The sequence below is a fragment of the Phocoena sinus genome, chromosome 1 (genome assembly GCF_008692025.1).
Source record: "Phocoena sinus isolate mPhoSin1 chromosome 1, mPhoSin1.pri, whole genome shotgun sequence".
NCBI lineage: Eukaryota > Metazoa > Chordata > Mammalia > Artiodactyla > Phocoenidae > Phocoena > Phocoena sinus.
Genome location: NC_045763.1, coordinates 110,185,722 through 110,200,974, shown reverse-complemented (window position 1 = coordinate 110,200,974; position 15,253 = coordinate 110,185,722). Strand labels below are relative to the sequence as shown.

At 39.0% G+C, this 15,253-nt stretch overlaps 1 pseudogene; it reads left to right on the top strand.

Annotated features, from left to right (window-relative positions):
* Positions 1-4,836: 4,836 nt before the first annotated feature.
* On the top strand, positions 4,837-8,220 carry LOC116751301 (annotated as a pseudogene).
* Positions 8,221-15,253: the final 7,033 nt, after the last annotated feature.

Genomic DNA, 15,253 nt, shown 5'->3' with positions numbered 1-15,253 from the left:
TCACTTCACCCCAGCTTCCCCCTCTCCTGCTGTGTCCTCAAGTCCATTCTCTATGTCTACGTTTTTATTCCTGCCCTGCAGGTTCATCAGTGAGATGAACATTTTTTTTTTTTAGATTCCATATATATGTGTTAGCATATGGTATTTGTTTTTCTCTTTCTGACTTCACTCTGTCTGACAGACTCTAGGTCCATCTACCTCACTACAAATAACCCAATTTCATTTCTTTCTATGGCTGAGTAATATTCCATTGTATATATGTGCCACTTCTTCTTTATCCATTCATCTGTTGATGGACATTTACAACCAACATTTTGAAAGTGCTTACTCAGTATTAAGAATTGTACTAAGAGACTGGTTCAAGATGGTGGAGTAGAAGGACATGTGCTCACTCCCTCTTGCGAGAGCACCGGAATCACAACTAACTGCTGAACAATCATCGACAGGAAGACAGTGGAACTCACCAAAAAAGATACCCCACATCCAAAGACAAAGGAGAAGCCACAATGAGATGGTATCAAGAGCTGCACTGGGGTCTAAAGATTCTTCTCAACCACTCCTGTTCCTTTTCCCATTACCCTACAGAAGCACTGACCCCCAGTAATTGTCTTGCACTTCTAATTCCCTCTTGGTGTCTGCTTCTTGGAGGACCTGAACAGACATAGCCTATAAATAACAGAAGACTAGTATCTAGAACATATATGTAAAAACAAACAAACTACAGATTGATGAGATAAAAACAAATAATAGAAAATTAGGCAAAAGACACAAACAGGCAATCCACAGAAGAAATCTAAAAAGCCAACGAGTACAGGAAAAGATGCCTGATCTCATAGAGAAAGCCAGGGCGTTGCAACGAAAACCCAAGGCAGCTAAACAAACAAATAAATAAATAAATATATTTTTTAAAAAAAAGATGAAGTACTTACCCATCTTTAGAGACTTTCCCACATGTGCATAAGGAGACACACAGAAGAATACATTGCAGAATTATTTGAAAGAGGAAAAGAACCTAGAACAATCTAAATGTACAGCAAGAGAAAAATGGATGAATATATTGTGAAACAGATATGCTACGGAATATCATACAGCTGTGAAAACAAATAAGCCACAGCAAAAATTTCCACGCGGAATGGAAGTGAAAAACTGACTTTTGGCTGTGAAAAGTCCTAATAATGTATACTTTATTTATCTTGAAAAGTTAAAAAAAAAGAAGTTAAAAAAAACAAAAAGACTTGTTTATCCTCTAGTCTACAGGAAGTAAGTTGACAAGTACTTTTGATGCGATTTGTCTTGGCCACACTAGCTGCTGAAGGAGACTAATTATGATTTTGTAAATCTTTCATCTATTAAAAACAGACAGAAAAGTGTAAAAAAAAGAATTATACTAAGTTTCAGGGATTAAATGGATATAAAAATATTTCAATATTTAATTCTATCTGTATGGGGACCAGATTAAGTGACACATGAACCTATGTCTTGAAAAATATCTTAAGGCCCTTTCTGAGGTTCTGGAACCTAAAATTTTGCTGTCACCAAAAGAGGAGATTGAAACTCTTTATAATGATTCCCAAGCAGTATCAATTCTAAAAGAACTTAGCTGGCTAATAGTAAATCAGCACAACTGGTTTTGCCATTTTTCACAGAATGTTTATTGAGCATCTGTTATTACCACTAGAAAGAGTTCACATTTATTGAATGCTTACCATGTGTCAGGCGCTACTTTATTTCTTGCTGTGCAAAAATTATTTATTTTTGTTTGTCAGTATTTATTACCATGTGGTAAGCAGTGTATTTAAAGCTACCAGGATGAAACAAATTAGTAAGACATGGCCCTGACTTCTATGAATGTTATAGACTAGTGACAGGCATATAAACAACTGATATCAATATTATTAATAATATCAACCATAATGAAATAAATATGAATTATGGAAGCTCAGGAATGAGTCATTCTTAATCGATTTTAGATGTGGTTTCATTGAAAACAGCTTTGAAAAATCTCAGTGAGCAAAGAAGACTAGGGATTGGGGTGGATGAGGGATTGGAGAGATTTGGGTTGGGGGTGAGGAGTAGGGTTAGAGGAGGGAGGGCGGCATATCAGGCTGAAGGTTCTGGGTGAACAAAGGCACCAAGAAAGCTGTGTGTATGAATGGTAAGAGCTGCAGTGGCTCTAAATATAGGGTGCACACTCATATACGTGGTAGAGCTGAGGACAGAAAGTAGGTTGGAGGTGAGTCCTGGAAGGCCTTGAAAGCCTCTCATGTCCCTAGAAGCTCATATTTTATTTTATAGACACTCAGGCATTTAGTGGGCATCAAATATTTTTTAGTAGGAGAAAGACACTATCAGATCTATATTTTAGCAGTATTCCTCTGGCAGTGGTGTAAAGAACAAATAACAGATGAAGAACAAAATGGAGATGCAAGAAATTGGAAAATCAACATTTAGGAGACACTGCACATACTCTATTTCTTCTCAAAGAAAGAATACTTAATGGAAGAATGACTCCTGAACTTTTTTGAAGCTTGGGTATGGTTTGGCAGATTGGGAGATGTAAAATGGCATTCAGACACAAAGAACAGTGTATACTGAAATGTATAGTCATGAGAGACCACATTCGATAATCTGCAAGTAGTTTTTGTTGAGCTTTGTAAAGACCAAAGACAAGCTTGAGAGATGTCTGACTTCCAACTAGGCAAATTTACACATTTCTATTATTTTGATTTCTTTTTTTTTTGTCTTTCTGCCTAAAGAACATCCCTTAGAACTTCCTTTTGTATGGATATGTGGGCAACAAATTTATTTCATTCCTGTATGTATTTGGGTTTATTTCTAGATTTTCTATTCTGGTACATCAATATGTATATCTATCCTTGGCCAGTATCACACATTTATAATGTTTTAATATCTAGTCAGGTTAGTCTTCCCCTTATTACTCTCTTTTTTTAGATTTTTTCCTGAAGATTCTTGCTTTTTATTTTTTCCATGTGATCTATTGAACTAGCTTGTCAAGTTATCTAAAATTCTGCTGGTATTTTTATTTGGATGACATTAAATTTATATCTCTAATTAGGGAAAATTGACCTCTTTATACTATTGAACCTTCCTATCTAAGAATAAGAGGTGCCTTTATATTTTGTCAAGTATTCTTTTGTACCCTTCTTATAGATATTGCCCATTTCTTGCTAACCTCTTTTCTAGGGAGTTTATCTTTTATTACTTTTGCAGTTTAAATGGGGTCCTATCCAATATAATTTTTAATTGGATGTATATTTGAAAGCTATTGATTTCTATTATATTAGTTTTTTTACTCAGCTACCTTACCTTGAATTCTCTTTTGGTTTATACATTTTTCAGTTGATTCTTTTGATTTTTTTTTTTTGAGTATGTAAGCATATCATCCACAGAGGTAAATTTTACCTTTTTCTTTCTCATTTTTACCTCTAATTTCTTTCTTGTCTGTTTGCATTATGTAATATCTCCAAAATGATGCTAAGTGATAGAATTGATAGGTCTTGACTTAGAAATATGATTATTTTTATAGATGCATGAAATTCCCTTATAAAAGTGTATATAATTTATTTAATTAAACTCCAGTAAATGAATATCTATATTCTTTCCAGTGTTCTCAGTTACAAATTATACTGTAATTAATGATTGATATTTTGACACAAAGAAGTTTTAAAATTACTGTAAATCAAATCTGTTATTACATATTTTTTATTTCTTTCATAATAACAACATTAGCTAACATTTATTGAGCTTAACTATGCAGCCCATACTGTGTTAAATGCTTTACATATCCTTATTATTGCCATCTTACAGATATCGAATAGCTTCCCCAAGGTAACCTAGCTAGTAAGAGGCTGAGCCAGGAAGCAGACCAGGTCTTTTTTGTTTCTCTCTCTCCTTTTATATATTTTATTATTTATTTTTATTTTTAACTTGGTTATAGAATATTTTAAACATACATATGAAAGGTGAGAGAGAGCAGTAGAGTGAAGCGCCATGTACCCATCATCCAGTGTTAACAATTATCAACATTCTCCAGTCTTGTTTCATCTATCCCGCCTCATTTTTTTTCAGTATTTTAAAGCAAATCCCGGATACTACTTTACTCATATAATGAGGGATTATGTGTAATCCCTCATTATACATCTCTGAGTCAGAAATTTTTTAATATAACCACCATGCCATTAGCACATCCAACAAAATTAATAATTATTTCTCAATATCATTTAATATTTAGTCCATTTAAAAGCCTCTCCAATTGTTTAAGGTGTCTTTTTACTGTTCATTTACTCAAATTAGTATCCAAACAGTTTTACACACTCATTTAGTTGTTAAGTCTACTGTATTCTTTGACAGTCACCTCCTCACCCTACACTCCCCCCAGACACACATACTTTTTTTTCCCTTGTAATTGATTTTATGGAGAAGCCAGGTCATTTGTCCAGTAGACTCTCTCATGCTCTGGATTTGGCCGATTGCTTGCTCTTTCTGAATCCAAGGTCCTAGTGCTCTTAGCTACCACAATATACTCTATTTCTCATTATCCTTCATAGATGTTGTGAGGAGTAAATGAAAACTTACAAGTGACAGCCCAGTAACTTTTTTTAATTTAATTTTATTTGTTTAGTTTTGGCTGCTTTTGGTCTTCCTTGCTGCACGTGGGCTTTCTCTAGTTGTGGTGTGCGGGCTTCTCATTGCAGTGGCTTCTCTTGTTTCAGAGCATGGGCTCTAGGCACACGGGCTTCAGTAGTTGTGGCATGCGGGCTCAGTAGTTGTGGCTTTTAGGCTCTAGAGCGCAGGCTCAGTAGTTGTGGCGTACGGGCTTAGTTGCTCTGCATCACGTGGGATCTTCCCAGACCAGAGATTGAACCCGTGTCCCCTGCACTGGCAGGCGGATTCTTAAGCACTGCACCACCAGGGAAGTCCAGCCCATTAACTTTTAGTGGCACAGGTATTATAATACTCCTAGGCAATTTGATTTTTTTACAGTACATATCCTTTTTGCTGAACCTTTAGGCTCTAATGCCATTGAAAAGCCTTTATGAGTCAATGACAGCCTTCATAATACTTACAAACTAAGTTTGTCCACGGACTTCAAGAATCTAATTCTTCACCTCTGGACACTTATAGCCTAAGGTCTTCTTTCCTGTGTCGACTTAAAGAAAAACACACAAGGTAAAAGTTGTGAGTTAAGTTAAGCAGTAAAGAGGCTATTAAGTCATTTATATAGGGCAGTTCTTCGGGGTCTTTGTCTTCCTTCTGGCCAATCATCTTGCTTTTGTCCCCCCTAGCTTATTTGTTTCAGGACCCTCCCCCTAGGTGCGCACATACCTCTCAGCCTAGATGGATCTCGATGAAAAGGCATCTGGGAGAAGCAAGACTCATTATGGCCTGGCGTTGTCCCCGGACTTTTGACCCCCCAAGGAGCCTTTCTGCGCATGTATGGTGTCTCCCTTGCCCCAACGAGAGGGGGGGATGCTGAGACTCTTGATCCTTTACTCAAACGAGGTTTTGCCCCTCTTTGTTAGTGCCATGACTGTTATCTTAAGGTGTCCGCAAGAGACAAAGCCTGGCTATTTACCTTGTTTCTGTTGTTACTTCCATTTTGGAGGGCAAACAGGAGGCTGATTGTAAATGCCTAACCTGGAGCCCACCTACATCCTGTCTCAGGAAATGCAAACAGGAGGCTAGTTGTGAGTGTCCGACCTGAAGCTCGTCTTTTTCTCGCCCCAAGAAATATAAATAGGCGGCCAGTTGTAAATGTCTAACCTGGAGCCCATCTATCTCCTGCCTCATGGGGATGTAATGTACAGGATAACAGCTATAGTTAATAATACTGTATTGCATATTTGGAAGTTGCTAAGAAAGTAGATCTTAAAAGTTTTCATCACTAGAAAAAAAATTATGTAACTGTGTATGGTGATGGATGTGAACTAGATTTATTGTGGTGATAATTTTGCAATCCATACAGATGTTGAATCATTACGTTGTACACCTGAAACTAATGTAATGTTGTATGTCAATTATACCTCAATAAAAAAAAAGAAAAAAAGAAGTGCAAAACGTATACTCTGAAAACTACAAAACACTGTTGGAAAGAAATTCAGAAGACCTAAAAAGATGGAAAGACATTGCATGTTCATGGACTACAAGATAATATTAAGATGTCAATACTCCACCAAATTGATTGATCTATAGGTTCAAAACAATCCCTATCAAAATCCTAGCTGGCGTCGCTCTCGTGGTTCCTCTGGGGAAATAAAGATGAAGCAGGGAGCGGGGCGATTGCGCAGGGGGCGGATCCAGCCGTGGCTTCTGCCACCTCCGCCACCACCATCTCTGTGCTCGTGGCGTGGGAAGGGAGGTGTGAATCTCGGGCGCGAGCCGGCGGCTGCGCTGCTGCTGCAGGGTCGGCGGCGGGAAGGCGATGGCGGATACAGATAAACTCAACATCGACAGCATCATCCAACGGCCGCTGAAAGTGAGAGGGTCCAAGCCTGGTAAGAATATGTAGCTACAGGAGAATGAAATCAGAGGACTGTGCTTAAAGTCTGGAGAGGTCTTTCTCAGTCAGCCTATCCTACTAGAACTTGAAGCACCACTCAAAATATGTGGTGATATCCATGGGCAATACTATGAGTTGCTTCACCTTTTTGAGTATGGTGGTTTCCCTCCAGAAAGCAATTACCTGTTTCTTGGGGACTATGTGGACAGGGGAAAGTCTCATTGGAGACTATCTGCTTCTTACTGGCTTACAAAATCAAATATTCCGAGAATTTTTTCTTCTTAGAGGAAACCATGAATGTTCCAGCATCAATAGAATTTATGGATTTTATGATGAATGTAGAAGAAGATATAACATTAAACTATGGAAAACTTTCACAGTCTGCTTTAACTGTTTATGGATAGCAGCCTTGGTGCATGAGAAAATATTCTGCTATCATGGAGGTTTATCACCAGATCTTCAATCTATGGAGCAGATTCAGAGAATTATTCGACCCACTGATGTACCAGATCAAGGTCTTCCTTGTGATCTTTTGTGGTCTGATGCCAATAAAGGTGTCTTAGGCTGGGGTGAAAATGGCAGAGGAGTGTTCTTCACATTTGGTGCAGAAGTGGTTGCAAAATCTCTCCATAAGCATGATTTAGATCTTACATGTAGAGCCCATTTGGTGGTTGCAGATGGATATGAATTTTTTGCAAAGAGGCAGTTGGTCACTCTGTTTTCTGCACCCAATTATTGTGGAGAGTTTGACGATGTGGGTGCCATGATGAGTGTGGTTGAAACACTAATGTGTTCTTTTCAGATTTTAAAGCCTGCAGAGAAGAAGAAGCCAGATGCCAGGAGAACCCGTAACACCTCCAAGAGGTATGATCACAAAGCAAGCAAAGAAATAGATGTCATTTTGACACTCTTTGTTGGGACTTATAACATACAGTATATAACCTTCATTTTTAAAACTGTAATGTGTGTTGGTCAGCTTGCTCAAATAGTGTTTGTGGCCCTGCCCCCTTCCATTTTTGACTTAATAAATGGTATTTGCTGGTTATAATAGCAAATGACTCTCCACTCCCAAGGAAAAATGTTTTGTTTTGTTTAGTTCTCTGTTCCTTTTGCAAACAACTTTAATGAAGGTGTTAAAGCTGTACACCCCAGGACAGTTTATCCTGTCTAAGGGGTGAGTGTACAACTGATCTTTTTTTAATTCAGTACAGCCCATGAATAATGTAAATGCTCATTTTCTTTAGGATATAAAGAGAGCCCTAGGGTGCCCAATCTGTTCCTGTTATTGTCATAAAATGCATACTATTGGATAAAAAAGAATCCTAGCTGGCTTCTTTGTAGAAATTGACATGCTGACCCTAAAATTCATATGAACATTAAAGGGATCCAGAATAGCCAAAGCAATCTTGAAAAGGAATAGAATTGAAAGAATAAAGTTCTTGAAAAAGAATATACGTCCCAATTTCAAAACTTACTACAAACCAACAGTAGTAACCAAGACCATGTATTACTGGCATAAGGATAGATTTATAGATCAATGGAATAGAATTTAGAATACAGAAATAAACTCTTTTATTTATGTTCAGTTGAGTTTCAACAAGGGTGCCAAGACCATTTGACAGGGAAAGGAATAGTCTTTTCAACAAATGGCGCTGGGACAACTGGATGACACCATGTAAAAGAATGAAGTTGGAATGGTACCTCACACCATATATAAAAATTAATTCAAAATGGTTTAAAAAAACTAAATATAAAAGCTAAAACTATAAAACTCTTAGGAAAAAACATAGGGTCTTCCCGACCTTGTCTTAGACATGACACCACAAGTACAAGCAACAACAAAATAAATTGGACTTCATCAAAATTTAGAACTTTTGTGCATTAAAGTGTCTCAAGTGAGACACTTAAGGTGACTCAAGAGAGTCAAAAGAAAACCCACAAAATAAGAGAAAATGTCTGCAAATCATATATCTGATTTTAAAAGTAATATCCAGAATATATAAAGAGCTACAACTCAAAAAACCCAATGCAAAAATGGGCAAAGGATTTGAACAGACTTTTCTCCAAAGATGGACAAATAGTCAATAAGCACATGAAACTATGCTCATCACTAGCCTTTAGAGAAATGCAAATCAAAACCACGATGAGATATTACTTCACACCCATTATGGTGGCTATTACAAAAAAAGCAAACAATAGCAAGTATGGGAAGGATGTGGAAAAATTGGAACTCTGGTACATTGCTGGTGGGAACATAAAGTGGTGCAACTGTTGTGGTTTTGAAGCTTCCCCCCAAAGTTAAACATAGAATTACCTTTTTTTTTTTTTTTTTTTTGCCATGCTGCTAGGCTTGTGGGATCCAATTCTCCAACGAGGGATTGAACCCCGGTCTTTGGCAGGAGAGCATGGAGTCCTAACCATTGGACCGCCAGGGAATTCCCTATAAAATTACAATATTGATCTAGCAATTTCACTCCTAGATATACCTCCAAAAGAATTGAAAACATGGACTCAGACAGATACTTGTACACCAGTGTTCTTAGCAGCATAATTCACAATAGCCAAAAGGTAGAAACAATCAAAGTGTTCATCACCAGACGAATGGATTAACAAAATGTGGTATATACACACAATGGAATATTATTCAGCCTTAAAAAGGAATGAAGTGTTGATATATACTACAACATGGAAGAACAGTACAAACATAAGTGAGATAAGCCAAACACAAAAGAACAAATGATTCCACTTACACGAGGCATTTAAAATAGACTAATTCATAGAGACAGAAAGTAGAATAGACTAGAGGTATTACCAGGGGCTTCGGCGGGGGGCAAAATAAGGAGTTATTTCTTAAAGGGTGTAAATTTTCTGTTTGGAATGATGAACAATTTCTAAATGAGGGCGGTTATGAGTATGTGGGGTCGAGGAGTATATTGGAACTCTTTGTACTTTCAGCTCAATTTTGCTGTGAACCTAGAACTATTCTAAAAAATAAAGTCTATTTTTTTTAAAAAAATGTTCTGGAAATAGACTGTGGCAATAATTATACAATATTGTGAATGTACTTAATGCCACTTAATTGTATACTTAAAAATAGCTAAAATGGGGCTTCCCTGGTGGCGCTGTGGTTGAGAGTCCGCCTGCCGATTCAGGGGACACGGGTTCGCGCCCTGGTCTGGGAAGATCCCACGTGCCGCAGAGCGGCTGGACCCGTGAGCCATGGCCGCTGAGCCTGCGCGTCGGGAGCCTGTGCTCCGCAACGGGAGAGGCCACAACAGTGAGAGGCACGCGTACCGCAAAAAAAAAAAAAAATAGCTAAAATGGTAAGTTTTATGTTATGTATTTTTTACTACAATAAAAAAAGAACCAAAGAGGGAAGTTCTAGTAACTAGTTAAAGCTTTATTATCTAGTTATGTGATTTTGAATTAAACATTGCTCCATGTTTAATAACAACTGTTTTGTTGTTATTCCTGTCTTTTCCGCTTCTCTTACAATCCATATTAGAAAATTCCGTCCCTCTGTCTTCAAAATATAATATGAATCTGGCCACGACTTTACATCCACCACAACCCACACCCTCCAGTTTAAGTCCCCATCACTTCTCCCCTGGATTCTGTGGTAGGACTACTAACTTCCCTACTTCCACACTACACTCCCTCTACTGTAGGCACACTATAGTCTATTCTCTGGACAGCAAGCAAGTCATATCACTCCCCAGTGCAAAGCCCTTCCATCATACTTTCATTTATTTAACATGCTAAACTGTTCTGGGACAGTGACAAAAATCCATGACCTCACGGAGCTTATATTTTAGTGAATTTAGAATATAATACAAAATTCTTAAGCGACCTACAAGTATGATCTGGTTCCAGCTTACCTCTGACTTCATTTTAGCCCATGGCCCTGTGGAGAGCATTTCTCTAAACAAGATTAGAATTCTGTTGGAAAGGAAGTAAGGGGTGAATGGTTGTTAAAAAATGTTCATACCTACATTAAAAAGTGCTTACCAAAGTTCCCTCCCCAGTGAGACAACCCAGGGCCTTATCTGGTTACTGTGTTCAGCTCCAAGACCAGAAATTTTGGCTGATGTATATAGTCTTCCTCGTCAAGTTTGGATATGGCCCCTTGAGGCCTGGCAACCTAAAACTTAAGTTATCTATATCTAAGCTATCTTAAAAATGATGGAGAAGTAGAAATAGTATAACTACAGTGAAAGTCTAATTCTGGAAAGGGGAGAATGGATGAAAAAATAGTACACAGTTATCATTGATCCATAGTATACATTATACCAACTAGGCAGGAATATAGAAGACTCCCTCCCTGGGGGTGGAGTGAGTTTTTTGGCCAGCCAATTGGGAACCTCCAAATTTGTTCTCTGTGGGAATCTTCCTTACTGCCACCATGGCCCCTGTTTTTTCCTGCTAGATAGATGGTCTTGCTTGTCCTTATTCTCCATGGCTATACCAGAGGTGGGCATGGGGTAAATGCCTTTTCTGGAGATGGACTACTCAACTTTAGCTGTGGTACAAGTTGGGAGCCTAGAAAGGCAATGGACTGTTAGGCTTAGGGATTCTTTGGCACTACAGTTTCTATGACAGCTCAGTAGCCTTTGGTTCAATTCCTTCTGCTAGTTCCCACAGCCAAAGATTTTTTTTCCTAGTCACTGCAGCCAGAAGGATACAAAGCTCTGATGGGCTAGCCTTGGGACCTACACGTACCACTGGAACTAGGGGAGAATGTTGCTTCTCTCTTAATCCCATGAGTGTGTGTGTGGGGGGGGGGGGGAGTTCCCCATTTTAAAATCAGGATGCTATTGCCACACGAAGGGGAAATGGAGGCTAGGTGGCAAATAATATACACTTAGAGACATGCTTTAGCTCAAGTGTTCTCTACCTCTATAGAGAAGACTGATATTCACATTTGTGCCACATTTCCATGGATACACTCACAAAATAATGTCAGTCTCTGGTAGCTATCTATAAACCCCCCTCTCCTCTCCCAGAAAGCATATTGAAGTGTACTTATATCAAAGTGATGTTATTACAGAGATAAACTTAATCTAATTTTTAAATGTGTCACTTGCAAATTTTGACACTTTATCATTACTAACAAATTTCTTGCGACTTACCTTGTGTTACCTTGTGACACAAATGTGTCACAATTGTTATACGTTTGTTGGGGGAAGGGTCTTATCTGTGGCACCCCAGTACTCCTGAGTTATGTCTTGTTTTGATCTCTTAATAAAATTAACCTTCCTTCTTTGAGCACACATTGCCACGTGACAGAGAGAGGCACCCAGGATAATGGGGGATGTCTACTGGGATCAAATATTTCCAGAATAATGCACCAAGCAGATAATCTATACAGAAATTATTAGAAATACTGTATGTTTTCAATTAAAACATTCCTATCTTTCCCAATGATTCAAGAATCCTATTTTCTTTCTTCAGAAAATGTAAAGTAGATAATTAATTAATTTTCTAGTCTCCTATACTCTATTAAGGGTGTTCTTCATCTCACATTTGTGTACTTCTTGGGCAAAAGTGTCAGTAACAAGCGAGCTATCTTAACTATAGAAATAATGTACGTTATTAAATTCCCAGCATAAAGTTAGTCACTTGGGTAAATTAACAGAGAGTAAAACTAACATCAGCCTCATCCCAAAATTCAGAGTCCTTTTCTTTAAGACCAAGTAAGATAGTTCCTCAAAGAAACTTGAAGCAGCTAACTTTCAGGGTCCATAAGCCTGAGAGATGGTGACTTTAAACCCTGGAGAAGGGGGATTTCCCTGGGGGTGCAGTGGTTAAGAATCTGCCTGCCAGTGCAAGGCACACGGGTTCAAGCCCTGGCCCAGGAAGATCCTACATGCCGCGGAGTAACTAAGCCCGTTGGCCACAACTACTGAGCCCACATGTCACAACTACTGAAGCCCGCACGCCTAGAGCCCATGCTCCCAACAAGGGAAGCCACCATAATGAGAAGCCCGCACACCACAAGGAAGAGTAGCCCCTGCTCGCCGTAACCAAAGAAAGCCCGAGCACAGCAATGAAGACCCAATGCAGCCAAAAATAAAAATAAATAATAAAATAAATAAATTAAAAAAAAAAAAACCTGGAGAAGGCACTAGGCTTCCTTATTTGGCTTTCATTTTCCTTTTCGATATCATTCAGGAAATGTTTCCTCATCTGTGATGGAAGGGAGACAGCGTTCTAGAGAAGATTAAGTACTGTACTACTGCAGATTTCCTCTCTTTAAAAAAAAAATATCTCTAGTTAAATTTGCAACAGCAAGTTTGCCCCATTTCAAAGGAAACTAATGTGCAAAACTCCAATTTACAGGTTTAGAATGTTGCAGAATGAGTTTTAATTTTATGAAATGCACTAAGTGTACCTGAGGATAGACTATATAATGATGTGTTCCCCTAATGTTTTAAAATACTGTAGTATGATTGTTTACAGACTTTTATATACGAAGAGGAGAGCAAAAGAAGCAGAGAAACCTAAGGCTAAAAGCCTTAGAAGCCATGGCCGAATGGGTGATGAATCAGAAGTGAAGATAAAACATGTAGAAGATTATAATTAGAAAATTAATCCAATAAATATTTATTTGTTTTTGCCTAAACATGTATTAAACAGAACAATACAAAGATAAGTAAGACAGGATCCTGTATTCTCAAGTCAGCTGGTGAGATGAAACCATCTTATGTGATGCAAATAGAGAATAAGTTCAAAACTGCATGGTACAATTTGTTTCTTAAAAGTATATAGCCGGGCGTGGTGGCGCGCGCCTGTAGTCCCAGCTACTCGGGAGGCTGAGGCAGGAGGATCGCTTGAGCCCAGGAGTTCTGGGCTGTAGTGCGCTATGCCGATCGGGTGTCCGCACTAAGTTCGGCATCAATATGGTGACCTCCCGGGAGCGGGGGACCACCAGGTTGCCTAAGGAGGGGTGAACCGGCCCAGGTCGGAAACGGAGCAGGTCAAAACTCCCGTGCTGATCAGTAGTGGGATCGCGCCTGTGAATAGCCACTGCACTCCAGCCTGGGCAACATAGCGAGACCCCGTCTCTTAAAAAAAAAAAAAAGTATATAGAATATATGGGCTTCCCTGGTGGCGCAGTGGTTGAGAGTCCGCCTGCTGATGCAGGGGACATGGGTTCGTGCCCCGGTCCGGGAGGATCCCACACGCCGTGGAGCGGCTGGGCCCGTGAGCTATGGCCGCTGAGCCTGCGCGTCCGGAGCCTGTGCTCCGCAATGGGAGAGGCCACAACAGTGAGAGGCCCGCATACCTCAAAAAAAATAAAAAAGTATATAGAATATATGTGTATGTGTAACTGAATCACTTTGCTGTACACCTGAAACTAACACAACACTGTAAATCAAATATACTCTAATATAAAATAAAAATTAAATTTTAAAAAAGTATATAGAAATGGAAGATGGTGAGGTAGTCAGAGAAGACTGGGAAAGGTGATACTTGAAGTAGAACTTGCAAAGTACAGAGGCCAAGGAATAGAGAGAGTCATTTCAGAAAGAGACGAATGACCATGCAATGTGGGGGCCCATGAGACCAGCTTGACTACAACAGAGGGTGAAAGTTTTAAAAAATCTACTCTAAATTGAATAAAGTGCCTAAGGATGGGCCAGATTATGGGGAAATGCAGCAGGCAACAGAGAGCGTTTGTAGAAAATAGCTTGATAAAATGTGGTGTTTTTTATTTATTTTATTTATTTATTTATTTTTGGCTGCGTTGGGTCTTCGTTGCTGCGCAGGCTTTCACTAGTTGCTGCAGGTGGGGTCTACTCTTTGTTGCGGTGTGCGGGCTTCTCATTGAGTGGCTTCTTTTTGTTGCAGAGCATGGGCTCTAGGCGCGTGGGCTTCAGTAGTTGTGGCACATAGGCTCAGTAGTTGTGGCTTGAAGGCTCTAGAGCGCAGCCTCAGTAGTTGTGGCGCACAGGCTTAGTTGCTCTGAAGCATGTGGGATCTTCCCGGACCAGGGCTTGAACCTGTGTCCTCTGAATTAGCAGGCGGATTCTTAACCACTGTGCCACCAGCGAAGTCCCTAAAAATGTGTTTTAAGAGAACAATTTGGCAGTGATGTACAGAATGAGATTGCAAGGTAGATTGGATTGAAGGCTGTTGAAATAATTTAAATCTTGTCAGTAAATATTTGAGTGCCTACTAACTATATCATTGCATTCTATACTGTGGAGGATACAAAGAAGAGTAAGATATACATAACTCCTGTACTTAAGGGGCCAACAGGTAGACTTGTATGACAAAGACATAAATTAAGTAGAGAATTAAGAGGATGATTTTTCTGGTCTCAGAATCTTTGAGTTTGCCATAAGAGAGCCTCAAAGTACTGTAGAGGCTCAAAAAGAGATATTAAGTTGGGGATAAAGAAAGGTTTTTTTAAAAGAGGTATCTTTTGACATGGGCCATGAAGGAGGAGCAGGATCTCAAGAGGCAGCGATGAGGGAAGGAAATTCCAGACAGTGGGAAGCAAAATGATTCTGTTGGGAAAGTACTACTTTAAAACTGGGTTCAATCCCAGATCAGCAACCAGTTCTGTCCTCTTGAACAAACTATACAGCCTCTCAGAACTTTAATTTCCCCTCTGTAAAATGAGGATAATATTTGTCCTACCTCACAGTGTTGTAAAGATTAAATAATAATATATGAAGCGTATAGCATGCTCACTGGCATATAATTGGTGCATCCAACAAATGTTAG